The sequence below is a fragment of the Balaenoptera musculus genome, chromosome 3 (genome assembly GCF_009873245.2).
Source record: "Balaenoptera musculus isolate JJ_BM4_2016_0621 chromosome 3, mBalMus1.pri.v3, whole genome shotgun sequence".
In the NCBI taxonomy this organism is placed as follows: domain Eukaryota; kingdom Metazoa; phylum Chordata; class Mammalia; order Artiodactyla; family Balaenopteridae; genus Balaenoptera; species Balaenoptera musculus.
Genome location: NC_045787.1, coordinates 43,834,786 through 43,862,631, shown reverse-complemented (window position 1 = coordinate 43,862,631; position 27,846 = coordinate 43,834,786).

The window sequence follows — 27,846 nt, the reverse complement described above, 5'->3', positions numbered from 1 at the left end:
CCATTCCATTCCCCAGGGAAATAAGAGAGGCACCTCTTTCTGAATATGAGGTAACTACCAGGGCATGGATGGTGGGCAAATAGGAATCCACAAGCCACCTGGACAGTGATGACTCTTTGAGACCTTTCACTGCCCCACTTGTTCTAATTTTTTTGCGGGAGGTGTGGGCAGTGGTGGCAAGGTGGTAATTGGAGAAGAAAGTTTCGATTTTCACAGAGCTGGCATGAGAATTTCAAATAGGCACCTGGAGGTTTATCTTATTTATAAATTCCCTTTTTCCCAGGTGTAGACAAAATGAAAATAACCCGGTCCTGGTGGTGGTACATATATGGTACCCAAAGAGTAGCTCTTAGGCAGGTGGAGGGGGGTAACTCCTGCAGCTTTCCAGATCTTGATCTCATAGGTCTGGATTTCAAAATCCTTATATGTAGCAAAAGGTTAAAGACATCCTTGTTTACTTGTGATCAGCCTGGGGGTTAAATAGGGAGGCATCAATCACTTAGTGAACCTCAGGTTGAAAGTTTTAAAAACCCTGTTTCCTAACACAAATTCTTTGGGTTACTATCCTTTGGTTTATTTCAGTTCACTTCCTTTTGGTTATGCCCTGGTATTTAGTAGAGTGTGTTTGGACATTCAACCTAGTCATGGCTCTACTAAGGAATGTTAAGGAAAATGATATCCATAGCTAGAACAGGTTGCTAAAGAAGAATCAATTACCACTCCCCCTAAAAGCCACATCTCTAAGGGGAAAATGGATATTTAAAGACAAAAGGAGGACAGCGAGGGTCAGTGCCCCCTCCTACAGGAAGCCATTCCTTCCAGAGCATGAACTCTATTTCATCACAGAAGGTGGTGATTGAGCCTACAGAATTGAAGTCCCTTGGGAAATAGTGACAGAGGTATGGGGATCGCTGGAAAGTCTCAGAGGGACCTTGAAGATTCTCAGGGCTTTTCATGGAAGTAGCTGACTGTTATTTGAGCTCAACAGTGCAGTTCCTTCATCTGAAATCAAAGACTGACTCAATCCAACTGCACAAACAGAGTGAGAGAAAAAAATGGAAAGAAATGACCCAAGAGACTTTACAGCCATTTCCTGACCTAAGCCATCGATTTATTGTGAGTCTTGGAAAGGGCGTGCAATTTTGTAATCATTCGGGAAATGTTTGATGCATAAACAGTTTCCAGCATCTTCAGGAATAGCCTGATGTTTAGGCCCTGAGAAAAATATCTCTTGTACAACCTTGGAGTTGCCCTCAGGTTGCAGCTGAGTTCACTGGCAGAAAGCCCTTTGATCTGTATCTTGAGAACCGGCATACCAAATGCACTCTGCACTGCTTCCATTTTCTGTCTGGGGCATCTACCGCCCCTTGGTTTCCTTTCTCGACCTCACGCAATATGATGCTATCCACTTGCTTTCTTAGAGGGCTAAATTGTATCTTATTACTTTGCTTTGAGCACACTCCCAGTGAGTTTATAAAGTTTAGAGGAAAAAAAATAGTACATGAGCGACCCAAGTGAATCTGCCCATTCTACGACTATCTTCTCTAAAACAGAATCAAGAGGAGATCCTTCCAAAGGACATAATATACATTTGTTTTTATTTTAAAATATTTTTTCTAAGTACTTGAAGTATTTTCATACCTATTGCTTCAATTACGCTCCAGGAATATTCCCTCTGGATTGTCTACATCAGCATAAAAATAGACTCATTACTTCCACCTTAAAACAATAATGTGACCCTATTGCCCTTTAATCTATTTCCATTTGCAATAATCCATTCTCTCTTGACCCAATACAGTCTGCTTTCACCCTAACCACACCAAGGCTACCAATGACCTCCATGTTGATGGATCCAGTGGTCATTTCTCAGTCCTCATCTTACTTGACCTATCAACAGCATGTGACACTGTGGACCATTCAGTCCTTGAAACACTTTCCTTATGTGGCTTTCAGGATAACATTCATTCTTGATTTTTCTTGTACCTGATTGGTCACTGTTTCTCTGTCACTTTTGCTCTTTCTTCCTCATTTTCCTGACCACCAAATATGGGAGTAAATCAGGACTCAGGCTTCACACTTCTTTTCTGCTAGGTGATTTCATCCAGTCTCATGGCCTTACTTACCATTCATATAGTGTTGATGCCCACATGTCTTTTTCCAGTACTCATCTCCCCCAATTCCTCATTTGTACAGCCAGCTACTTACTGGATCTCCCTGTTTGAATGTCTAATAAGCATCTCAAACTTATGTCCAAAAGCAAACTTCTGTTTCTAACCACCATATTTTTTTTCTCCAAAATCATTCCCCATATTGGTAATGGAAATTCCATCTTTCCAGACACTCAGACCAAAGTCCATCAGAAAACTACCTGGCTCTACTTTTCAAAATATGCTCAGAATCCTGCTGTGTCTCACAACCTGTGCTGCTGCCACTCTGGTCCAAGCCATCTTTATATCTTCCCAGCACTGTTGCAATAGTCCCTAACAGACCTCCACGCTTCACCCCTGCCCCCTTACCTTAACATCTATTTTTCAATTGTGATACAATTCACATATCATACAATTCATCCTTTTAAAGTGTGCAATTCAGTGGCTTTGAGCATATTCTCAAAGTTTTGCAAGAATAACCACTATCTGATTCCAGAACATTTTCATCACTCCAAAAAGAAACCTCCTACCTGTCGCTTCCCATACTCCACCCAACCACCAGCCCACATCAACCACTAATCTACTTTCTGTCCCTATGAGTTTGCCTTCTTTGTTCATTTCATATAAATGGATTCATACCATATGTGCCTTGTATGTCTGGCTTCTTTCACTTACCAAAAATTTTCAACATTCATCCAGGTTGTAGCAGGAATCAATCTTTCATTCCTTTTTCTGGCTAATAGTCCATTGTATGGATATACCATATTTTACTTACCCATTCTTTGATTGATGGGCATTTGGCTGTTTCCACTTTTCAGCTATTGTGAATAGTGCTGCTAGAAACATTCACATACAAGTTTTTGCATGGAAATATGTTTTCACTTCTCTTAGGTATATACCTAGGAGTGGAATTTCTGGGTCATATGGTAACTCTATGTTTAACCTTTTAATGAACTGTTGAACAACTTTCTAAAGTGACTGCACCATTGTACATTCCCATCAGCAATGTACGAGGCTACTACTGTAAATTCTTAACACAGCAACTAGAGCTGTGGTATCCAATAAAGTAGCCACTAGCCATATATAGCTATTGAGCATTTGAAATGTGTGTAGTCCAAATTGTGATATGCATGAAAATACATGCCTGATTTCTAAGACTTGGTATGAAAAAAGAATGCAAAATAGCTCACTGATGATAGTTCATACTTATTACACATTGAAAGTATAATATTTTGATATACTGGGTTAATTATTCAAATAATTTTACCTGCAATTGTTACTTCTTAGTGTGACTAGTAAAACCTCTAAAGTTACATAAGTAACTCATCATATTTCTATAGTATAGTAATATAGCAGTGAGCTAGAATAATCCTTAAAGCATAGTACGCTTCACTCTTCAACTCAAAACCCTCCAATGGCTTTTTGTCTCACTTAGAATAAAGTCCAAAATCCTCATAACAGTCTGTAAGGCCCTAATGGTCTGGGCTGTTACCATCTCCTACTACTGGCTTCCCCGCTAACTTTCTTTTGCCACACTAGCCTCCTCATTGCCTTTGCACTTGCCACTTCCTCTGTGTGTCATGCTATTCCCCAAGATATACACTTGGCTTGCGTCTATATTTTTGTCAGGATTCAGCAAAAAATATTACCTTGTCAGTGAGGGCTTCCTGGCCACCCTATTATTTATATACCCCATTCCACACTGCCTTCTCTATCCCCTTTCCCTACCTTATTTTTCTTCATATTTGTTTATCACCACTTTATAAATATTAATTTATTAACTGATTCTCTTTCCCAAGAATATAATAAGCTCCAGCACAGGGTCTTTGGCACGTTGTTCACTACTGAATCTTCAGCGCTGAAAACAGTATCTGGAACATAATAGATTTTCCAAAGATATCTGTTGAACAAAATATGAATAAGCAATAACTTATACAGTTATGTGGAATTAGTGGTTTTCATTATTATCATTTTAGAGATGAAAAACTGAAGCTCCAACAAGTTCAAGTGACTTGTTCAAGGCTATCCAGTTTAATTGGATGGGTTTTGGACTAGGAAAATCGAGTCTTGGATTTGCAAATTGATGATCTAATCATTCGACATGATGGGTTCTCATGAATCCTTATAACCTTGAGACCTGACGGTTTACTACGGCCCAGGTACTATTCTTGTGGTATGACACATTCTTTTTCTCTTCTAACAGGACAACAGCTTCACTTTAAGATAACACAAACTTTTAATCAGTCATACAAAGGCTTTAATCAGCCATAAAAATTCTTTGTAAAATGGGAATTCCCATTACCCTCAGGCATAACTAATAGGGTTGTTGTAAGTGTGTGGTGAGCTACTGTATAATTAGAAGACATTGTAAACTGTAAAGTGCTATTCAAAGTGGTGTACTCAGCCATTACAACGAGAGTAGGTCCTCAATGTGTGCTTCTTGAATGTTTGTTCTCTATTAGTCTAACTCCCCTGACTCTTGAACATTGTCAACAAATGCAACTTAACTCACTTGTAGGTTCAGTTCCACATTAGAATGTGCACTTTGATGTCTGCTCCTAGATGGACTGTAAGGGGGCAGCTGTCCCTATGCCAGGTGACATGCTTGCCCCAGTCAAGGTGTTGGAGAGAAAGGGACTTAAACTTCTGAGTGCCCTGAGCTCGGCCATCAAGCAATAGACATTAGGCCTGCCCTTACCTTTCAACTCATTCAAAGCAGTCATCCAAATGCAAACTTTGAAAACGCTTTTGCTGGTTAGTCACAGATAGATGGATCACTCCAAAACATGAATGACTTTCTACAAGCTAAAAGTTTGCTTCTGCAAGAGCCTGTGCAAGGCAGACTACTCCAGAGAGGGCAGAAAACTTTCCCAAGGCCTTTCAAACAATAGGCGCATTTGCAACTAAAGTTTTTCACCCACCATTTGAACCAAAGATTTCATATTCATACTTTCTAGTTTCACGAGGAGCTAGAACACAACACAAAACCTAAGGGGTGTACGTCAAATTGAAAAGAGAAAAATTGTAATTCAGGAGAGGAGAATCAAGACTTGAATTATAAACTGAATTATTAGTATTTTCCCCTATTGTTCATTGAATAGTCAAGTTGACAATACTTATTGTGTTCACAGAGTTTTATTGTAACTAGGGTATTGGGAACTGGGAATGCATGTTATCTTAGAAGCAATCTCACAAATGCTGGCTAGATTCCTAGGCATCCACCAAAGCTCATTTAACTCATGATGTAAGTAATTGTGAATGAGGGAAAGTAATGCTGGAGGATAAATATTTCTTTTAAATATAATAAATACTTAAACGTCTCCAGAGTCTAAAATCTCTGAAACACTGGTAATCTAAATTTTTAAAAAATAAAATCGGTGACACAATGGTTGAGTTAATGTTTTAGAGTATGGGAGAGATTCTGTTTGGGACACTGGCCACTTCCAAGGACTCTAGAGGCTGAGGTTTTATGTCCTTATTGTACCTGATTTTGCCTCCAACTCAGAAGTATTCTTTCTCTGATAAAAATGTCTCAACCACAAACATTAATCTCTTGTCCATCAGCTATATTAGGTGTTTTTCTTCAGGTCTACCCTATCGTTTCTTTCTTGACTTTCAAGGTTCCTTTTTCAAGTTCTCAGAATCTGTTGGCTTAGGCTTGAGACCATACTGTAACCAAGGAGTCAGGGATTGAATCACCCTATTTCCTGCTGATCCCAAGTTTCCTCCCTCCAGCAGGGCCTTCCAGTTGATTATTGTAGTCTTACACACTTTGGCCCTCACCCCATCAAGGTCAAGGCTAAGCTCTCTTTAGTTGGTGGCCTTAACAAATGAACTTCACTTCTCTGAGCCTCAGCGGTCTCATCTGTTAAGAAAGGATCATAAAATGCAACATAATGTTTGTCAAGTCGTGAAAAACTACAGGTACATAGATAGAAGGGGTTCAATAAATGCTAGTTTTCCTCTCTCACCTTTTTCCTAACCTTCACCATGGAAACCCAGGAAACAGAGGAAGCTGACACTCAGGTGGGAAACACTGCCACAGGAAAGAGAGCCTAAGAGGCCTGTTTCCCCAGGAGGGTCCAGGTGGTCTTCCTCCCTCTGACGGTAGCAGGATAAAGGTCCTGGGCCTGGGGGTAGGATTCAGCGCTGCCACGTAGGATTGTGCAGATTGACCCATACTAGGACGACTGCCAAGGGAGACAAATGGGTGCTGAAATCTGCTTGCCAGAACCAATATCTTAGCTCAGGACTGCGGTCAGTCTGAAGGAAGGGAAGCCTTTTGTCAAAATGGTTTGCCCAGAAAGATACCTTTTGGCAATTTCTCTGCCTGGAGAGGACATTCTTTTCAAGGACAAAAAGACAGCACAGCCAAGTGTTTAAAGAAGACTTGTGGGAGAAAGGCTGATTGTCACTGGTGCTTGGGACTGTCCCCATCTCACAAGGAAAAAGGAATTTTCACTTTATAGGAGGAGGAACGATGAGGTCAGTCCTGATCCGTCTTTGGTGTGGAATGAATAATTCTATGATAGGTATTTGTAAATAGGGACTAATTAGTATAAATTACCACATATAGGAGTTATTTTTTTAATCAATGGTTATATTTTAAACTCTTGACTTTTCATAAGTTAGATCCAAATTCATAGAAGAAACACCCTATACCATTTCCATATGTAGAACTGGAAGCCACAAGTTTTTAAATTAATCTTTTAATTTTGAGATAACTATAGAGTCACATACACTTGTAAGAAATCATTCAGAGAGACTGCATGTATCCTTTACCCAGTTTCCCCCAGTGGTAAACCTTATAAAACTATGCTACAATATCACCATCTGGATGCTGACACTATTAGAGTCAAGATACAGAGCATTTCCATCACCACAAGGTGCCATTTAATACCTACACCCTCACCCCTCCTTAAACTCTAGCAACCACTAATTGTTCTCCATTTCTATAATTTCATCTTTCAAGATTATTATATAAATGGAATCATACAATATAGGTATTTTGGGATTGGTTTTTGGTTTTGTTTAACTTAGCATAAAGAGATTGATCATGGAATTTGATCAAGGTTGTTGCATTGATCAATAGTTTGTTTCTTTTCATTGCTGAGTAGTATTCCAGGGTATGGACAGACCTCAGATTGACCATTCACCCACTGAAGGGCCTATGGGCTGTTACCAGGTTTCGGCTATTACAAATAGACATTTGCTGCTAAGAGCATTTGTGTATAGGTTGTTGTGTGAGCATATGTCATCATTTCTCTGAGATAAATGCTCAGGAATGCTAGGTCCTATAGTAAGTGCATGTTTGGAATTTTAAGAAACTACCATTCTTTTTTCCAGAGTGGCTTAGCATTCCCACTGAAAATGTATGAGTGATCCACTTTCTCCACACCATTGTCAGCATTAATTTTGTCACTATGTTATGTTTTAGCCTTCTGAAAGTTATGTGGTGATATCTCATGGTGGTTTCAATTTGCATTTCTCTAATGACTAATGACATTTAAGATCCAGGTCCACAAAAGACCTTCCATGCTGCCTCCTGTCCAGACAGTAGTTAGTAAAGAAGGCTCAGGCTGTTCAGCATGGGAGACTGTTTGCGTAGAAGGTAGGCAATTCTTTGAGATGTGACTCAAATGCATAGATATCTCTGGGATCATTATTTATACAATACACTCAGGGTAACCTAGATCTTACAGTTTAGATTGCAAACACTCTTTACACTGTTAAAACCCTTGGAATTTTCTGAGTTAAAGGAAAAGTTGTTTCAAATATCATATAAATATACTGGAAGCAGAAGCATATGTTATGGTGGCTTTAGTAAGAATTTATTAGTAGTTGTGACAAGAGAGATGATTAGGCTCTTGGGTTTCAGACACACTATCTTGGTGGAATGGGTAGTTTATTTCAGAGTTACTAGGACAAGAGGTGATATGTGTCTCTCCCACAAGACTGCAAGTTCCCATAGAGCAGGGGCTGTGTTGCATTCTTCAGGGCCTGACTTATAGTAAATAGTCAATATGTTTGTTGTTGAATACATCAATAAAAAACAAATGTTTTTGCCCTACAATAACTGATCTCTCCAGAAATTAAACCAAAAGGAAGGCCACTTCCATTGCAGAGACTGGCATTTCTTTAAGAGAATTAAAGAATATACTCAGAACACATCTCTGGGGGACTTCCTAGGAAAGAGTCATTATCTATTACATCAACTCCTACAGTCAGAATGATTCATCAATAAAGAATTGCAGGCCAGAATTTTCCCTGAAAGTGAAAGGAATGTATTTGATAAACATGAATGAAGATCAAGCCAGACTCCTCCTTCTTTAACCACTTTTTCTTTTCCTTTCTTATTGTTGACCCTGGACATTTTCCAGGCCCACAGCTGCACCCTCTACAGAAATGCATTCACATTTCTCACACGGTTATGGATCTATTGATCTGGCCAGCAGAGGCTGGTATGCTGTTCATGCTCAGCAAATGCCAAGTGCATCCTTTGAGCTTTACCAGGAAACCAAATGCCAGCAGGAGCTTTGGCTGTGAATTTAACAACTGACCCTGCTGGTGGTGGGGGGAAGGGGGAAGAACAGATTGAGAATTTCTATCTGAAGTTCCCTTCTTACACCTCCCCACCCTTACCACACATCATCACTCCTGCTGGGTCCCTGTGTTGCTAGAGGTGATGACGGTAGAATCCATGCCTCTCAAAATGTGTTTACTTTATAAAGGAAAAATTATTCACCAGGCATCCATTACCCCCACCCTCTCAGGCTAGCAATCCCCTAGAAATTATATGCAAAGTGATATCTATTTGTGCACCTGTAAATTTTCTAAGGATAGGGTCTTGGGAGTTTTATCACATTTTTAAAGGAGCTAAAAATCTATATAAATGTGTTGCACAATTAGTTGATGTAGAGATAAAGATGGTAGAAAGGGATGGCAATGTTGCCAATGGATCTAAGTCAATCTGGTTCCTCTTGGCAGGTATGAGAAGGCTCCAGTGGTTGGACGCTGAGCTGTTTACAGGTCTTCTTGTCATAATCTTGCTACCGGATGAATAGTATAATAAAAACAAATCTCAGAGAATTTTGCTACACATACAAACATGCATTAACAAGCAGGAATTGAGAAGCCTAGGAAGAACGTGCCATCTTCCAAAAGGAAACGGCAGGGGAAGAAATGGTTGAGAATCTAATTGGATTGGAAGTGCTTGGAGGGCTATGTGACAGCCCCTAGTACATGCCTAGTGAATACACACATATGCCTAACCAGTCCGTAGTACATGCCCAGTGAATACACACATATGCCTAACCGCGCACCATGTAAAAGGAAGGGGCCAACATCTCAAAAGGACAAAAAGATTCTTCCCTTTTTCCCCTGCACTTTGGCCAATATAACATTTTGTAGCCCAAGTATCACTGAATAATGTTACTCAGAACCCCACAGAGTCCCTATCTACTGATAAGATTAAAAAGTTAAGGCCAGGTGAAATATGGCAGAGATGAAGAGAGGGATTATAAGTGACAGACATATTAAGTCAGAAGAATTTGATTAAGTATAATAGATTGAATTTACAAAACAATCTAGAAGGTAAGATATCTATATTTTACTTTTTCAGTAGCAGGCAAAGTATATATCAAAACAAAGCTAAGTGAAAGGTGGGCAAAAAAGACGGGAATGCTTCAGTTGATACTGTAAATAGTTTTATTCCAGTGGATAACTTTATGATTGGACAATGAGATAATGAAGTTTGGGTGGTATCATGGGACAATGAATTCAGGGGAAGACTTCAAAGTCCAGATACTTGGGGCATAAGGATATAAGGTTTGGAAAGAATGGAAGAACCAGACAGTAGAGGAGTCCTCACAGAGGTAATTATTTGCAGTGAGAGGAGGCTCAGAGACCACATGTCCATAGACATAATGGGCCTTAAAATGAATTTAAAAGGGAGAGGACAGGCCTGCAGTGAGAACATGGAGAGTTATTCTCTAGGTTGGCGCCTCAGTAATGGAATGTTAAGCCGTGTGGTCCACACTCCTCCAGGCATGATTACCCATACATTAATAGGGGAGGAAAAATAATTGTCCCTCTACCATTCTGAATTCTTAGCTGAGAGCCCTGTAATAAAAGACAGATTAACAAGAGAAAAACAGAAGTATATTAACACATATACCTCATGTATACATGGGAGATGCCCAGGGGAAAATGAGTAACTCCCCAAGGTGGCTCAGAATTCAGACATAAATACCGTCTTAATAGGGCAAAGGGAGGGAGGATGTAGGCCTCTTAGAGGGGAGTAAATGATTTTTAGAAAAGAGGAATGGGCCCTTAGAAGAGAAGATGCGAGATGCGATAGTTTGTGACAAAGTTTGCCAGGGTGAATGCCCACTTCTAGCCTCCTCTCCTGGGACAAGAGTCAATCTTCCCTGGTTGACGAACCTCCCAGGGAGGAGATTTATGACACTTCAGGTTTTTTTGGAGGATCTGTCTTTAGGCAGTTAAGGGAGTTCAGAGAAAGCCTGTTCCTTCTCACGGCTCAAAATGATCAACATGCCAAAGTGGCATATTTTGGGGGGGGCATATCTTGAACTTCTACAATCATATTTTGGGGGTGCATATTCTGCCACCCTTCACATTCTCCTTTAGTCCAGACTGATTCAGACCGTGTGTGTTATCACACAAAGGCTCTAATTCAAACCTGAATTTCTGAGAAGGGGAGACTGCCTGAGGGTAAAGGCCAGGGAAACTGAGTTGAAGACCCTGATGAGAACTAAGTTCTTCTTGGGCCTGTTGACCTTGCTTAGTGTCTACACCACCAGGGTGTCTATACTTCTGACTTCTTGTATATTTATGGTTGATCTACAGCTTCACGACAAAGTAGCAGTTAATCTCATCCAGCATAAGAGCATAGAAACCACAAACATAATAGTGTAATTTGTTTTCTATACTCATCTGAATTTGAGCAAGCACAATAGACCTGAAAAGTAGATCAACTCTCCCTGTTCTCTACGTAACCTCTCAGTGAGCAATGGGATAGACACTGAGTGCTCCTTCTTTTCATCTGTGGCCTTGGAAATACAAAACTAGATTCTGAGCTCAACTTTTCATAAAATACTCACAGCATTAAAAAAAAAAAAAGTTGGCAAAGCAGGGGAAAAATAAAAATATCGTAATATCTTTCCTTCATCTTATGGATCCAGTGGCTGAAAATTATGCATGCATAGTCCCATGGAGCTGTGTCCCCATGTATAGTCAGGTAATTCTGTATCAACAATTAGGTTGATTAAAGGCAAACAATGCTGAATGTGCAGTTAATTAGAAAAAAACAAGAAAATTATTGTTCTAGGAATACATCCTTAGAAAACATTACAAAAGCTTTTATAACTAAGTTAAGTGTTGTAACACTAGGGATCCTGGAGCAAATTCAAACTTCAGAATTCATTAGAAATTGTTCTTTTATGTTCAACTGGAGAAGAATATTTTGATATCAAGATAATATAGCACAGTCATGATCAATTTATCTCTCACCAGCTCTTTTCTCTCCCAACTTTCCTAATTTTAAAATTCATAAATATTAATATTTCAAGAGGAGGGTAACACATCTGTTTCTTATTCACTTACATTTTATTTGTTGAGATGTTTAATATGAGCTATTAGAAGTTCCAGATTCTTTTAAGCTTTTATAGAGGACATTAAGGTTTCTTTTTTCCTTTGAATAAGGGTGGAGAATTTTACCAAGAATAAAAACAATTTAAATCTCCAAAGATTCTAGTTTAATTTGAAGTTCAAAGTCAAAAACTTCAAGTGGATTTTGAGAGTTGCCACAGTGCATCCTTCCAGCATTCCATTTGAGGACCTCAAGAGGTCCTATTTTCCAGCCCATCGTTACATTGTGGTATTTGTTTGTTTTTAATATGAAAATTATGTTTTAATGAACCCTGTGATTTTGTTGAACTGTGGCAATCTTTCTAAAATTAAGTCTGAAAACTCAAATAGACCTCAGAGCTAAGTTTTAGAAAGTGACTTATTGAACCAGTCTGGAGATAAATTAACTTTAACTTTGCAAAAAGTCTAAGCGCTACTTATTCTCAGTGCATTAATCAATGTAAAATGGATTTAGCAACTCTAATGTAACCAATAAAACAAAACAACAAAAAACCATAGTGTATTTTTTGTTTTTAATTTAGGCAAAGCAGAGTAAGTCCTAGGATTGGAGAGCCTAAGGCAAATGTTATCCAACATTTTACTCATTTCTTAAACTGATTCATCATCTTCTGGTCTTTTGCCCCCTCAGTCACCAATTGATAGATGACTTATAGGACACTGTCTCATATTTCTTAATAATATTTAAAATTAGCCCACTACTTACACATCAGATGCCCATAAGAAGTTTGAAGAATGAATAGGCAAGTGAATATTAATCTTTTGAAAGTAAGTGGATGTGAATTCAAAGGTAGAATATGCTACACTGCACTTATATCTCTACTCAAATCTCTTCTTGGTTCAGTCTTCTATGGTTATTTCATTAAAATAATGTAGTGATACATGAACATGCTTTGCCTCTTTTCAAAGGAATACATCTCTTATGTAGAGTCCACCTAGCTTCTGAAGAGCTTTGAAGTTGAAGAGAAGACAGAGTGATAATAACAAAGTTGTAATGAAGTCAAATGATGGAGAGATGATTTGAGCAATGGTGCTAATGACTCAGCAGGTGGAAGGCTTGGAGAGATGACCTGGACGGAATGGAGGTTGGGAAGTTATGATGGACATAACGGCTAATATGCTTAAGAGTGCTTGTTCTGTGCCAGGCACTGTTCTAAGTGCTTTACATGTATTAATTTATATAATCTTTACAACAATCCTATGAAGTTACTATTATTATCCTCTATTTCTGATGAATAAACTGAAGCATGGAGAGGTTATTTGACATGTCCAAGGTCATGCAGCCAGCAAAAAGTGGGACTGGAATTAAATCCCAGCAATCTGGGTCAAGGCTCTGCACTTATCCTCTGCGCCATGCTACCTCTCATTTGCTGCAGGAGAGATATTTAAGGAAGGAGAAGTTAGATTTGTCTAATATAGAGAATTCAGTTCTCCAAATGCCTGGGGGAAAAAAAGGCAAAGGAAGTTTCCTGTGATCCCTTTCTTTCATGTGCTCTTTCACCAAAAATTCTCTTTGATAAATGGACAAACAGAGGGATAGAGTTTATTCAGCCTGTCAAAAATTACATAAAAGTTGATTTTCCAATGTTAGATGTCATATAAGTATTCCAAAAAGCTTAAGAAACACAAAGTCAGTTTTACAACCAAAAGAATTCATTATTCCCAAGTAGTAGCAACAGGATGATGAAGAAAACTTTATGATGAAAGTGCCATAAAAGAAAAACTCACAAACAGATGCTTGTGAGAACAGTGACTACAGTTCCCAATCAACACAACTGCATAAGAAACGAAGTCATGGAAACGATGTTTGTGTATTGTAGGAAATAGGGGAGCTGACTTTTGTTTTTTGATGGGGCTGCTATTTTAGTGCAGTAAAGAGCAATCTGAATTCTGGGGAAATGTCATAGGAACTCCCAAGATGGTCCGGATGTAGCTTCCATCTTGAGGAGGGAAGGTAACTCCTCTTCCAGGGACAGAATGGCATCTATCTGTGCTCTGTCTCCCTCCCTCTATCCTTGTGAAATGATGGACTCAGAGGCAACCAAGCCATACTTTGAATCACCATTTCTTGCCTCATCTAAATTAAGCTTGTCTTAGAGCATTTCTAGAAATATTCTGGTCATGCTTGGTTTTATTTTTTGGTTCAGTGAAAACACAGAATATGTTTGCTTTAAAGGAATGTCCCAGCATAGGCCTCTCGGTAAAGATGCAGGACCCAGTGGGGACATTTGGTAATTCTGTGGCAAATGATTTGGCACCTTGGAATCCAAACAATCCCCACCACTATTTCCTGTCTGCAGTCAGCAGCCCATACCACTGCACCCACCCACTTCCCCAAGTGGACACTTTCAGAGGTAATCACTTAACTTTCCTCTGGCTCACACTTTCCTGAAGTAAAAGTATGCTATTAATTTCAAGGGTGAAAAAGCATCAGTTCACTGACACTTCTGAAACAATGACTACAAACCTACCTGGATCATGCCCTAAATTGCTGAATGTAATTAAGACAACATCCATTGAAGTGGGCTTGATTCTTATAATCCAATGCTCAAGAAACTAGCAAAGTCCTGGTGACGTAGCACGGACCAACTGTGCCATTGCTCCCAGCTTGAAAGGTATAAACCCAAATTCATCAAACACATTCTAATAGCATGGATGCAATATGTATTATTTTTAAGGTCACTCATCCAAGGAGGTATCTGGTATATATTAGAATATTTAGTATGATGTTTTATACAATTCTATGAAAAGGTACATTATTCTAAAAAAAATAATAATCACCCCAAACAAGACTTAAGGACAGCAAAGACAGTAGTATGTATAGAAGGATGCTTTTTTTTCCCCCAAGGACAGAAGCCACACCTTATCCTTCTATATGTTAATGCTTGCTTCCCTTTTTAAAAAGGCATTCATGCCTCACTCCCATTTGCAGAATTAAACTACCTTTTGACCAGAATAGTTGGAAAAGTTAATATTCTTTTCCTTGAGATTGTAGTGGAATTAAAAAAAAAGAAATTTTAATGGGAGAGAAAATAGAGCATTGTGGCCCATAGCAAGTACTTACTGAATGAGTGAATGAGGAAATGGATAAATGAATAGATGCAAAGATGAATAAATGAAGGGTTTTTCAGCACACCGTTGTAAGAGCCTGAGAGAGGACAGGTACAACTTTCCTAAAAGAGAAATCCTTGAGTTAGTTGTGAAGTAGATGGGTTGAGGTACAATCAAGTAAAACTACCCTTAGCAACAAAATCTCCAAAAAACTATAGCTAAGGTATCTCTCTCACTCTGTTCTTCATCTATAAAAATGGGAATAAGACCTCAGAAAGCAGTCAGGATCAAATGAGTTCACCGGCTTAAGCCACCTAACACAGAATTGGCACACAGAGGGTAGCCAATCAAATGAATGACCTTCACACCACACTTTTCCTTCCCCAGCGAGGAGGGGAAGATGCTCTCCAGCAGCTCATCCACAGTTGGAGTCAGGAATGATCAGTTCACCAAAAAAGCAGACTCCTTCTGTGGTTTAACCACAACCAACTCATTTATCCACTTTCCATTTAGTTTAATGGAAATTAATAGCTAAGTCATCAAATTGGGTCTCCTTGAAGTTCCAGAAAAGAACATTATGCTTATTTGATGTAACTTATAAATGAGATTTCTGGATTCTTTTAATTCCCCCTCATGGCAGACCAAAAATAATTGAGCAATCATTTCATTTTCATATCTTCTGATGGTGTTTGCATGCAGGGAAAGGAGTTACGTGCACAGCTTTCGTGTGTGCTGTTAAATATATACAGACTACTATATATATAAAATAGATAACTAATAAGCACCTGTAGAGCACAGGGAACTCTAACTCAGTAGTCTATAATAACCTATATGGGAGAAGAATCTAAAAAAGAGTGGATGTATGTACATGTATAACTGTTTCACTTTGCTGTACACCTGAAACTAACACAACATTGTAAATCAGCTATACTCCAATAAAACTTTTTTAAAAACCCAATAACACTGGAGATCTTTCTGGTTTCTAACATTCACTGTGACATTTCTACTTCAACCATGTTTTCAGTTTTCAGTTCTTTGGGTGAGACCTGTGTATAGCGGTGACAAGGATGATGTGTGTGTATGTGTGAGGAAGGAGAGAGGGAGGGAAGCTGGGGAGTGGATTCTCTGAGCATCACAAACTCGAGCAGATGAGTAGGGGGGGTCATCACCGCAGGTGAGAGGATCCTGGAGGTCCCTTCTCAAATGCATCTTCCCACTGAATATAAATCAAGTGGACACTTGTTTTTTGTTACTAAGCTTCTTTTTTAAAACGTAAAGCACACCTGCTTTTTGACTTAGCACAACACATTTAAATGCTCTTTTTTCCAGCCCCTTCATTTTACTTGTGAGGAAACAGAGAGCTTGAGAGGCAGAATGCCCTGCCTCTGCCCCACGGCTTATTAGTGGGAAGAGGTTGAACTAGAACTCAGGTATCCTGATTGCCAATCCAGTACTTTGCTGCAGGTTCCTCTATGTATGCCAACCTGACCAAATTACTGGCATAATTTGATTCTGCGGCTTCTGAACATAGAGTCAGACATGCTGAAAGTGGTGGTGAGCATTCCACAAATGATAGCACACAATCCAGTTACACACTGCTCTTTTCAAGGCCACCAATGGTCTTCATGTTGTTCAATCCAATGATCAATCTCCATCTCCATCTTAACAGAATTTTCAGCAGCAGTGGAACTAACTAGTTGATCACTCCCTCCTTCGGTAAGCATTTTCTTCATCTTGGTTCCAGCACACCACACTCTCCTGATTTACCTGCAAACCCTCAGTCTCTTTTCCTGACTCCCCTTCTGCTTCCTGAGCTCCAAAAGTTGGAGTTCCCCAAGCTTAGTCTTGGACTTCCTCTCTCCTCTGCCTATACTCACTTGCTGATGGTATCATCCAGTCCCATCAACAACTATATATTGATAACTTTCAAATGTATGCCTTCAGCACCAATCTCTCCCTTAAACTCAAGACCTCTATATAACTGTTTATTTGACATCTCCACTAGGATACTTATTGGGCACATCAGAGTTAAATATCCAAAACTGAAACCTTGACCTGTATCTCTCTCAGTGATCCTATCTCAGAAATGGTATATTTAGTCAACAGCTCAGATAAAAAAAAATCTGGTGGCCTTGAGCACCTCTAATCGACTCTACCTATACACACCACCACCCCAAACATCCTGAAACTAACAATGTCTTACACCCTCACCACGGTCAACAGAGGCTGGGCCACCATCATCTCTCCCTGGAACAGAACAATCTTATCTGCCAGGGCTTCCTCTTTCTCACCATGGTTTATTTTTCACATAGCAAAGTGATTCTTTAAAATTCAACTCAAATCATTTCACTTATCTGCTTAAAACTAAACTCTTATACTTTCCCATCACTCCTAGGGAAAACAAAAGACTTTTTTTACCACAGCCTGCAATGCTCTACCTTATCAAAACCCTGGCTTCCTCCCTGAGCTCATGAGCTGCCCATGTCCTCCTCACCCACTGAGATTCAGTAACATGAGCTGGCTTATTGCTCCTCAAATATGCCAGACATGTTCTTGCCTGATCTTGATAAGAAAGTGCATTATTAAAAATCAACAGTTCAGGTAGGTAGAGGAGGTAGAAATTAGAAATCAAGAAAACAGGATTACCCTCAGAGTGCAGTGTTAAAAATCAATAGGTCTTAAGATATCCATGTTCTAAAACAAAATGAAACTAGAGTGAAAACAAATTGGCATGATTAGACTTGATGATTAGTTGGATGTGAGGGATAAAGGAAAGAAGGAACCAAAGTGATTCTTGGGTTTTTGATGTGGTCACCTGGGATGGTGGTCATGCTCAGTTTACCTGCTTGGGTTTAACTAGGCTGAGTAGGAGCTAAGAGCACCCACCAGTCTAAGGAATATTACTAACCACACAGAAGTGTAAATATTGGGAAAATAGTAATCTATTTTCAAATAGTTAAGCAATTTTCAACATTAAGAGCTCAAGCTGCCTTCATTTGTTAGAATATATAAACAGGATTTTTTTTAATCTAAAAAAGTCGTTTTCAATTTTGCTGAACAGAATTAAGCTATGTTGAATTTAAAAAAAAAAAACAATAATAACAAAGGCAAGGAGATTGTGCCTCAGGTGTTTCCATTATATACAGCTGCTGCTATGCATTTTCTGATTTCTGGCAATTGAAGGAAGATTCTCAAGATGTAATTATCTATTCTTTGCTTTACTATTCATATGGGGGTGGAGATTAGTTTGTACCTAAAGGAGCCAGTTTTCTATCATGAGTCATGTATATGCTTGAGCAAGGACTGAAAAATAAATGTTTATTAAAATCCAGAGTCATCCTTTAGAAACTTTTTTGATGGGTTTGCAGCCTTGAGTATGCTTTGATATCAATAGACAGTAAAAATGTAATCTTGCAACTGAGAAAGTTTGTGAGCAACAGTTTGAAGGGCATGGGTCCAAAAGACCCAGCTGGTAATGGAAATGAGAGTCTTTGGACTATAGTCCAAGTTCTCATCCTGACTTGGGGAGCAGGTGAGGAAAAGCAGTGTTGGGTTGGCAGGTCTTGCTGGGCCCTCCTTTAGACCTTCCCCGAAACCACTTTCACCACTTTAGTTTTTCCTTCCTTTGGCCACATCAACATCTAACTGACTGAACTTTCCCCAGGGAATCTGTAATCTTCCTCCCTGCCTCCACCAGACAAGATTTAAAAAGTTCCATCTAAAAAATAAGGGGTAGAGGAGGGATAAATCAGGAGTTTGGGTCTAACATATACACAGTACTGTATATAAAATAGATAACCAACAAGGACCTACTGTAGAGCACAGGGAACTCTACTCAATATTTTTTAATAACCTATAAGGGAAAAGAATCTGAAGAAGTATATATATTCCTTTTCAGATTCTTTTATATACATATATGTGTGTGTGTATATATATGTATAACTGAATCACTTTGCTGTATACCTGAAACTAACACATTGTAAATCAACTATACTTCAATTAAAAAAATAAAATAAAAAATACTGCATTTTTGAAATTCAATGAGCTTTTTATGATAAGGTGAAATTTACACATAGTAAAATGTACACATCTAAAGTGTAAGTCTCTTTTATATATGTGTACACATCTATGGCCAGTATCCAGATCAAGATATAAAGTATTTCTACCATCACCAAAGTTGTCCTTTTGCTATTCCCATTAATATCTCCCTATTTCTGCATTAACTACTATACTAACTTCTATTAGCCTAGATTGGTTTTGCCTGTTCCCAAAATGTGCATAAATAAAAACCTATAGTATGCAAGCTTTTTTAGGTCTGCTTCTTTTGCTCAATCTCATTTTTAAGATTAGTCCATGTTGTTTCATGCATCTGAATTTCATTCTTTTATTGATGTCTTATAATTCATTGTAGAGTTCTACCACAATTTGTTTCTCCATTTTCCTGTGATAGACATTTGTGTTATTTCAGTTTTGTGAAAAAACTGCTATGAAAATTGTGTCTTTGTGAGAATGTATGTCCTTATTTTCTTGAGGACTAGGATTTCAGCGTAGGTTAAATATTTTGCACGTGGACATCTACATTAGTTTCCTATTGCTCTTGTAACAATACCATGAACTTAGTGGCTTAAAACAACACAAACTTATAGTCCTGGAGGTCAGAAGTCTGAGTTGGGTTTTACTGGATGAAAAATCAAGTGTCAGCAGGGCTGTGTTTCTTCTGGAGGCCTTGGATAGAATCTGTTTTCATACCTTTTCTGGCTACTAGAGGCTGCCCACATTCCTATGGTTGTGATCTCATTCTTTCATCTTCAAAGCCAGTCAGACTTTAAAATAAAGACTATTACAAGAGACAAAGAAGGCCACTATATAATGATCAAGGGATCAATCCAAGAATAAGGTATAACAAGTGTAAATAGCTATGCATGGAACATAGGAGCACCTCAGTACATAAGGCAAATGCTAACAGCCATAAAAGGGGAAATCAACAGCAACACAATAATAGTAGGGGATTTTAACACCCCACATACACCAATGGACAGATCATCCAAAGAGAAAATAAATAAGGAAACACAAGCTTTAAATGACACAATAGACTGGATAGATTTAATTGATATTTATAGAACATTCCACAGGAAAGTGGCAGAATACACTTTCTTCTCAAGTGCACATGGAACATTCTCCAGGATAGATCATATCTTGGGTCACAAATCAAGCCTCGGTAAATTTAAGAAAATTAAAATCATATCAGGCATCATTTCTGACCACAATGCTATGAGACTAGATATCGATTACAAGAAAAAAACTGTAACAAATACAAACACATGGAGGCTCAACAATACGCTACTAAACAACCAAGAGATCACTGAAGAAATCAGAGGAAATCAAAAAATACCTAGAGACAAATGACAATGAAAACACGATGCCCCAAAACCTATGGGATGCAGCAAAAGCAGTTCTAAGAGTAAAGTTTATAGCAATACAATCCTACCTCAAGAAACAAGAAAAATCTCAAATAAACAACCTAACCTTACACCTAAAGCAATTAAAGAAAGAAGAACAAAACACCCCCAAAGTTAGCAGAAGGAAAGAAACCATAAAGATCAGATCAGAAATAAATGAAAAAGAAATTAAGGAAACAGTAGCAAAGATCAGTAAAACTAAAAGCTGGTTCTTTGAGAATATAAACAAAATTGATAAACCATTAGCCAGACTCATCAGGAAAAAAAGGGAGAAGACTCAACTCAACAGAATTAGAAATGAAAAAGGAGAAGTAACAACTGACACTGCAGAAATACAAAGGATCATGAGAGAGTACTACAAGCAACTATATGCCAATAAAATGGAAAACCTGGAAAAAAAGTACAAAATCTCCATTGTATATTGTAGAAAAGCACAACCTTGCAAGACTGAACCAGGAAGAAATAGAAAACATGAACAGACCAATCACAAGCACTGAAATTGGAACTGTGATTAAAAATCTTCCAACAAACAAAAGCCCAGGGCCAGATGGCTTCACAGGCGAATTCTATCAAACATTTAGAGAGGAACTAACACCTATCCTTCTCAAACTCTTCCAAAATATAGCAGAGGGAGAAGCACTCCCAAACTCACTCTATGAGGCCACCATCACCCTGATACTAAAAAAACCAGACAAAGATGTTACAAAAAAAGAAAATTACAGGTCAATATCACTGATGAACATAGATGCAAAAATCCTCAATAAAATACTAGCAAACAGAATCCAACAGCAAATTAAAAGTATCATACACCATGATCAAGTGGGTTTTATCACAGGAATGCAAGGATTCTTCAATATATGCAAATCAACCAATCTGAGACACCATATTAACAAACTGAAGGATAAAAACCATATGGTAATCTCAATAGATGCAGAAAAAGCTTTTGACAAAATTCAACACAAATTTATGATAAAAACTCTCCAGAGAGTGGGCATAGAGGGAACCTACCTCAACATGATAAAAGCCATATATGACAAACCACAGCCAATGTCATTCTCGATGGTGAAAAACTGAAAGCACTTCCTCTAAAATCAGGAAGAAGACAAGGTTGCTCACTCTCACCACTATTATTCAACATAGTTTTGGAAGTTTTAGCCACAGCAATCAGAGAAGAAAAAGAAATAAAAGCAATACAAATCGGAAAAGAAGTAGGACTGTCACTGTTTGCAGATGACATGACACTGTACATAGGAAATCCTGAAGATGCCACTAGAAAACTACTAGAGCTCATCAATGAATTCGGTAAAGTAGCAGCATACAAAATTAATGCACAGAAATCTCTTGCATTCCTATACACTAAAAATGAAAAATCAGAAAGAGAAATCAAGGAAACACTCCCATTTACCATTGCAACAAAAAGAATAAAATACCTAGGAATAAACCTACCTAAGGAGAAAAAAGACCTGTATGCAGAAAACTATAAGACACTGATGAAAGAAATGAAAGATGATACAAACAGATGGAAAGATATACCATGTTCTTGGATTAGAAGAATCAACATTGTGAAAATGACTATACTACCCAAAGCAATCTACAGATTCAATGCAATCCTCATCAAATTACCAATGGCATTTTTCACAGGACTACAACCCAAAATTTTACAACTTGTATGGAAACACAGAAGACCCTGAATAGCCAAAGCAATCTTGAGAAAGAAAAATGGAGCTGGAGGAATCAGACTCCCTGACTTCAGACTATATTACAAAGCTACAGTAATCAAGACAGTATGGTACTGGTATAAAAACAGAAATATAGATCAATGGAACAGGATAGAAAGTCCAGAGGTAAACCCACACACATATGGTCACCTTATCTTTGACAAAAGAGGCAGGAATATACAATGGAGAAGAGACACCCTCTTCAATAAGTGGTGCTGGGAAAACTGGACAGCTACATGTAAAAGTATGAAATCAGAACACTTCCTAACACCATACACAAAAATAAACTCAAAATGGATTAAAGACCTGAATATAAGTCCAGACAGTATAAAACTCTTAGAGGAAAACATAGGCAGAACACTCTTTGACATAAATCACAGCAAGATCCTTTTTGACCCACCTCCTAGAGTAATGGAAATAAAATAAACAAATGGGACCTAATGAAACTTAAAAGCTTTTGTACAGCAAAGGAAACCATAAACAAGACGAAAAGACAACCCTCAGAATGGGAGAAAATATTTTCAAACAAAGCAACTGACAAAGGATTAATCTCCAAAATATACAAGCAGCTCATGCAGCTCAGTATCAAAAAAACAAACAACCCAATCCAAAAATGGATGGAAGACCTAAATAGACATTTCTCCAAAGAAGACATACCGATTGCCAACAAACACATGAAAAGATGCTCAACATCACTAATCATTAGAGAAATGCAAATCAAAACTACAACGAGGTATCACCTCACACCAGTCAGAATGGCCATCACCAAAAAATCTACAAACAATAAATTCTGGAGTGGGTGTGGAGAAAAGGAAACCCTCTTGTACTGTTGATGGGAGTGTAAGTTGATACAGCCACTATGGAGAGCAGTTGGATGTGCCTTAACAAACTAAAAATAGAACTACCATATGACCCAGCAATCCCACTACTGGGCATATACCCTGAGAAAACCATAATTCAAAAAGATACATATACCAAAACGTTCTTTGCAGCAGTATTTACAATAGCCAGGACATGGAAGCAACCTAAATGTCCATCAACAGATGAATGGATAAAGAAGATGTGGCACATATATACAATGGAATATTACTCAGCCATAAAAGGAAATGAAATTGAGTTATTTGTAGTGAGGTGGATGGACCTAGAGACTGTCATACAGAGTGAAGTAAGTCAGAAAGTGAAAAACAAATACCATATGCTAACACATATACATGGAATCAGAAAAAAAAAAGGTTCTGAAGAACCTAGGGGCAGGACAGGAATAAAGACGCAGACATAAAGAATGGACTTGAGGACACAGGGAGGGGGAAGGGTAAGCTGGGACGAAGTGAGAGAGTGGCATGGACATATATACACTACCAAATGTAAAATAGATAGCTAGTGGGAAGCAGCTACATAGCACAGGGAGATCAGCTTGGTGCTTTGTGACCACCTAGAGGGGTGGGATAGGGAGGGTGGGAGGGAGGCTCAAGAGGGAGGGGATATGGGGATATATGTATACGTATAGCTGACTCACTTTGTTGTACAAGAGAAACTAACACAACGTTGTAAAGCAATTATACTCCAATAAAGATATAAAAAATAAATAAGGAAAGAAAATTTTTAAAAAAACCCAAAATACTAGTCAAACTGAGTGCTCCTCAGGCTGCTTCTCTCTGGTTCTCCTGCTCTTGCCTCCCTCTTCTACTTTTAAGGACCCTTGTGATTACATGGGGCCCACCTGGAGAATCCAGGATCCTCCCCTTTGCTAACCATGCCAGCTGATTAACAAACTTAATTCCATCTGTAACCTTAATTGCCCTTTGCAATGTAGCCTAACATATTCACAGGTTCTGGGAATTAAAATATGGACCTTTCTGAAGATCAACAAACTCAACCTACCACAACATCTAATGGTTTCAGCACCATTTGCTGAATACTATCTTTCCTTTATTGAATTGCTTTTGTGCCTCCGAGTCAAAAACAGCTGACTATATTTGCAGGAACGTCCTAGGATTTTAATTTACATTTTCCTGATAAACAGCAATATAAAAGCAGTTTTTCATATGCTTATTGACCATTCAGATATCTTCTTTTGTGAAATACCTGTTCAAGTCTTTTTCTCATTCTTTTTTCCCTTATGGTTGCTTGTCTTTTCCTTACTGATTTATAGGAGTTTTCAATTGATTCTGTATACAAGTTCTTCATTAAGTATTCATATTGAAATACTTTCTTCCAGTCTGTGGCTTGCCCTTTTACTTTTTTAATGATGTCTTCTGATGAGCAGAAGCTTTAATTTTGATGAAGTCGAAGTTTTTTTGTTTGTTTGGGGTTTTTTTCGGCCACACCGTGAGGCCTTAGGGATCTTATTTCCCCGACCAGGGACTGAACCTGGGCCCTTGGCAGTGAAAGCGTGGAGTACTAACCACTGGACTGCCAGGGAATTCCCCCCAAGATATTTTTTTTCCTATGTGGTTAGTATTTTGTGTAGGTGTGTGTGTATGTCCTGTATAAGGAATCTTTGCCTTTCTTAAGGACTTGAAGATATTTTCCTATGTTTTCCTCTAGAGCAGTACTGTTCAATAGAACTATAAAGTGAATCACAAACATGAGCCACTATTTGATTTTAAATTTCCTAGTAGTCACATTAAACCAAAGTAAAAAGAAACAGATGAATTAATTTGAATACTTATTTTGTTTAAACCAACATATCAAAATATTATTTAAGAATCTAATCAATATAAACATTCTTAATGAGCTAGTTTATATTCTTGGTTTGTAGTAAGTCTTTGAAATCTATGTATATTTTATACTTATAATACATCTTAATTTGGACTAGCCACATTTGCAGTGTTCAGTAACTACATGTGGTCAGTGGCTGCAGTATTAGATAGCATAATTAGAAGCTTGCTTGTTTTAGCTTTTAAATTAAGGCCTATGATCCACCTTAAAATAAGTTTTGTATATTCTGTGAAAGAGGTGCCAAAATTCACTTTTTAATACAGGTAGTTGCTCCAACACCATTTATTGAAAAGACTTTCCTATCCTCATTGAATTACATTGGCTCCTTTCCTGAAAATCAAGTCATTGTACATGCTGTATCCTCTATCTTGTGCCTTTGATCAATTTATCTCTCCTTATGGCAATATAAGATCATTCTTAACTATTTCAGATTACAGTAAATCTTAAAATCGGGTAGCGTAACTCCTCCAATTTCATTCTTCTTCAAGTTTGCCTTAGCTGGCCTATGTCTTCTGCATTTTCATATATACTTTAGGATCAGCTTGTCAGTTTTTCCATAAAGCCTTCTCAGATTTTCATTGGCAGGAAACATTATTCTTTGAATTTTGATAATCAGCAATTTATTATTACAATTAATTAGCAATGCAAATTAATTTTATATAACTCCACATGTCTAAGGACTAAGTATGGAGCTACTTTAGAAAGAAAGGGGCAACCTGCACTAGTTGTCCACTAGTCAAAAACGCATGTAGTTCCAGGAATCAAAGACTTTATTATGAGTGATCTTAATCAGCTATACTCTTTCGACCTATAATGCCAGAAGAGAACACGTGGAGATGATCATTGCCAAAACAAGAGAGAATGAGGATGGAGAAAGCACTCAAAGGAAAGCTGATGTATAGCAGATTACACAGGACCTTCAAAACAGTCTTTCAAGAAACTTACATTTTTTCTTCATTTTCAGAAAAGTCATAAAGATAATATTCTATAATAAATATTAACACAAACATTCCCTCCTACGTATATTTATATATGTATGAATATATGTATATATAAATATGCATGTATTATGTGTATGTATCACCGATAAGCCTAATTCATTTTATTACCATAGACGTTTCATTACCATAGACTCTTAAGTTCTTACAGGTGAATATATGAAGCATAAGAGAGTAGTTTACATAAATTGCTGTCACAGAAAATAAGTGAAAGAACTGAAAACAGTTCCTATTGAATAGTAAGCCATTACAGTAAAACCTAGTTTATTCTCTATGTTGTCAAATAACACTTTAATTCACTAATAATCCTATACATTTAGAGAGCGATGACAATTCAAAATCATAATATTGATCTTGAGAGAATAAAGGATTCTTTCATGTGTATATTCATTCACTCAACACATTAAATATCTCCTAAGAGTCAGGCACTTTGCTTGGTTGACTTTCTGCTAAGAAACTGGGCATCAGAGGAAGATTCTTGTTAATTCAGTGTCAAGCATATTTGAATTTATTTTCCTTGAAAACTGATAATCCAAGTATGCTATGTATTACTGCTCTGTTACCCAGATTCCTCTAATAACTGCTTGGGTCAGATCATACACCAGAAGAATCTCTCTTTGTGGAAATGAAGGACTTGTTAAGAATTTGTAGAGACTGACTGTATACTTTGGAAGGCAGGAGTTGAGAATAAGGGGGAAAAAATCATCTCCCTTGTCAACTCTCTGATTCTGACTTAGCTCTAAATCTGAAGTCCAGCCCTGAATGCCACCCCTAGAAGGGAATGTGATTCTCCAAAATCATGCTTCTCAAAATATATATAACTAAGCATCACCAGGAGATGTTTGTTCACAAGTCTATTCTGGTCTCACTCCCAGAAATTCCTACTCATAAGTCTGGGGTGGGACCCAAGAATCTGCATCTTTAATAAATGCTGCTTATGCTTCTTCCCCCCAAAGTATGAGTCTGCACTGAGTACTGGCTGTGACCAAGATACTGAAGGAATTGGGCCAGGCCAGTGGAGCCACTGGAGTATGATAAGCTCCTTCTTGTCGTGGAGTTTATTTCTAGGACAGGAGACAGGGCAGAGGGGAAGGGGAAGGGCACAACCTTCGTTGTACTGAGCCTCCTTGCTGTGTCAGGGGCTCTGGGCTTGGGGTTCTTATACATGTAGAACTACTACCAAATAGGCATCAGGCAGAGATGCCTAAAACCAAGGGGCTGGAGCAGGCAGTGAGGGCTGAATCCCAGGAAGGAGAGAGGGTAAGCTCAGAGGGGCAGAGGCAGTAAAAAAAGGATTTCCTGCAGGAGCTGGACTTGGAGCTGGCGGCAGATGAACAGTGGAATGGAAAGAATGGACCATCAAGTCAAATTTTACAACACAATCCTGCTTCTCTTTTCCTTCTGCTTTCTCCACAGTTTCCTTTCCCAGCGATGGAACACTCAGGAATGACTTGCTCTGCCCCATTGCTTCTGGTGAATTTAAAAGAGTTTAAGAAATTTTGCAGTAAGTTTTGAGTCAGTGGGCAAGGTGAGTGTTTTGCTCAGGCAAAAACCATTGATAATAAAATTTCTCTGGAAATTTTTCCAAAGTTTTTTTTGCTTTCTGTTTGTTTGTTTGTTTTCCTGAGGGAGGCTGCATAGGAGATTTGCTGTTTGTGCCATGTGAGCCACCAACTTGGAAAGAGAAGGCAAAGTAAGGTAAAAGCAGGGATGCTCGTTTCCTGCGGCTGCAAGAACAGAAATGGCCAGCATTTTTCCAAATAGAAGCAGCTTAGCCTCAGGAGTAGAATGAAGAATTCTTTGTGGTGGGCTTTGCTTGCAAAGAGAGAATAATGCTGAAATAACATTGTGCTCTTGAGAAAAATTTCCACCAATTGTGAATCCCAACAATTCATAATAGAAGGTATGTGCAGCCGCAGAGTGGAAAGAACACACACACACAAATAGTGAAACTTGCATTGACAAAACCAGTCATACCTTTCTGACTTAGCCTGTGAAATAGCTCCCTGGTAAATGCATTTGTCCTGACAGATTTTATTAAATAATAATAAATGAAAGGCACTTGCAGAGTACTGTTTACTTCCAA